Below are 2,860 nucleotides of genomic sequence, written 5' to 3'. Positions count from 1 at the left end.
AGCACAGTGCATTTCTTAGTATTCATGCTGCGTCTTTGTGGGTTACTGCACTATATATGTTCTTTAGCATTTTCTTTCTGTTTCTGCCTTACAACTGTATGTACGTACATACCTGGGTCTAGTCCCACTATTATTTATAAACAAATCACTGAAATGATACCATGTTACTAGTAATGTTCCACAGGTCAAACCTAGGTTGTGGCTGACAAAGTTTGCAGATGACTGAAAACTAGGTGCAATCATCGACTCCCCAAATTATGTCAGTATACTCCCAGGAGAGTCTCAAGCAGACCAATGACTGGTGCATTAGACACAGTCTCAAACTGAATGTAAAGAAATGCATCATCATTCTCTTTGCCACAAACATTGTCCCTTCGCCTTATCAAATCAACAACAATATCCTAAGTACCTACAAAGTGGTAAGGGATCACAAGCTGACTGCATCCTTAACTTTGACCACCGTGTGTCTACTGTAGTAAGGAAGGCTTTCTAAGTAGCACAGCTGATTAGTAAAGGCATCGCCTTGAGACCAAGAGAGGTTCTAACCCCCTCTATACTTGGCAGTAATCCGGCCCATAATTGAGTATAATACCCCATTCGGCATGTACTGTACAAAGCACCTGAAGTAACTGGAGTGACCGTAAAAGTTTCTAACAAAGATCAAGGGGCTTCAGCATGTGTCTTACACAGACAAACTAAAGTCCCTGTCACTAAACTCCATGTCATATAGATTTCTTAGGGAAGACTTATGCCTGGCCTACAGAGCAATCCAAGTACCAAACCTAATGAACTTGCCGCATATCCATAGATTAAACAGGACTAGGACTACCCATGCCAGGGACCTAAATATGGCCTGTGACTTAAATAGGACATGCTGGAGGGACAGATTTATCTCCCAGCAGCTGCCACATCTGTGGAACAGGCTACCAATCCATGTGAACAAAGCACCTCTGTGACACTGTTCAAGAGGAACCTGGATGAGTGAACGGGGCACCATAAAATCTTACCAGGGATAGCGCCCACAACCCTCCTGGACATGGGCAGTCATCACTAAATGCAGTCTCAGGTATTGACTAGCATTTTCATGGTATTACATTGGAATGAAACAGTAAGGCTTAAAATGACCTCCAGGTTGATAGCCTAGTAATCTTCTATGATCTTATGGTACTGGGACCTCTCCTATTTGGAATATACTTCTCTGAAGACAAGGCAAATGTAGATAGCCTTTGGCTGACCAAATCAGCTGATGACAGCATGCAGTCACTGAATCCTCCAGAGATGTAGATATGCTCCAGGAAGGTCTAACATGGACAAATAACTAAAGGCAAAACCATGGCCTAAAACTCAATGCAAAAAACTGTATAATCACACCCGTTGGGAAGATGACCACCCCCTCCAAACTACAGCACTGATAACACTCTCCTAAGAGTAGACCCAGTGGTAAGGGACTTGGAAACTCAGGTTGACAATAACCTACATGGTACAACTTATAAGTAAGTGGATGGCATCCAGATGTAAGGCAATATAGTCCCACTATACTCAGCCCTCATTAGACCAATAATCGGGTACAATGCACCCTTCAGCATGCACATGACCTGGCATTTGCAACAGCTGAAGTGGCCACAGAGAGACCTCACTGAAAGAATACACAGTGTAAATAATATATCCTATGCAGACCACCTCAAAAACCTGTCTGTGTACTCTACCTTCTACAGACTACTGAGGAGTGATCTATACTTAACCTACAAGGCATTCTCCAATCCAGCCCCGATGGATCTGCTACATATTAGGAAAATAAACAGCACCAGACTTATCCAATCTAAGGATCAAAACCTCATCTGTGGCATAATTAAAACAGGTTGGAGGGACAGGTATGTGTCTCTAAGATTACCCCTTCTCTGGAGAAACATGTTACCAATTCATAAGAAGCAGAGCTCTTCCCTAAGTCTATTCAAATGTAGTTTGGACCAATGGATGGAAAATCACAAATTTACCCTAGGCTTGTCACATGTGGCCCTTATGGATGGGGAAGTTTGTAGATAATCTAAGACACAGGCATATACCAAAGCCATTCTAGCTCATGGTTACTGATAACTGGGGAAAATTTGGTCATGAATGGCTAGGTTTAAAAAGGATCTCGAGCTGTTAACCTAGTAACCTTCTATGATACTAAGTCATTGGACCCAGCACATACCTCACTGGACTATATGCAGAGAGAGAGACATTATGCAGCCCTTAGACTGCATGTACCAGGCTGGTATTGGCCTAGAATTGAGTCGAATTCTACCTTCACCATGGATGATGCCATAACATGAACAGATGACAACTGGCTTAGCTTCTGGTTTAATTCCAGGGAGGTGCACTGTTTACTAGCATGGGAAGATATGGTCAGCAGACCACATTGCTTTGCCAAGGATGGTCTGCATCTGTCTACTCTGGGCTTTTGTATTTTGGCTAAAACACTGTCCTCCCCATAGTATCTTTTTTAGGCAATGCCAAAATGACAAATGCTCTGAGACAGAAAAAACCTATGGGAATCAAAGTGTTACTTCTCAATGCCAGGAGTCTAAACAAGAAACTCCACTCCCTCTAAACTCTCCTCACCCTTGAGAATGCAAACACCTGTGCAGTTACTAAGACATGGTTTAAAGCACCCCTGACAGTGCAAAGGCTACAATGCTTTCCACACATTTAGGCCAGCTACTGCAAAAATAGGGAATAAAGGATGGATGCGTCTCAATTTACACCAATAACAAGGTCACCTCAAGGCTTGTCAAAGAGTACGATAAGCTTGAGCATTTCCATGTCCAAATTACCATAGGAAAGTCCCATGTCGTATACTTGCTAGCTATTGGTCCTC

This window comes from Protopterus annectens, chromosome 3.part0 (genome assembly GCF_019279795.1).
Source record: "Protopterus annectens isolate FY-2018-M chromosome 3.part0, PAN1.0, whole genome shotgun sequence".
Classification (NCBI taxonomy): Eukaryota; Metazoa; Chordata; order Ceratodontiformes; family Protopteridae; genus Protopterus; species Protopterus annectens.
Note: the sequence above shows the minus strand (reverse complement) of the source record.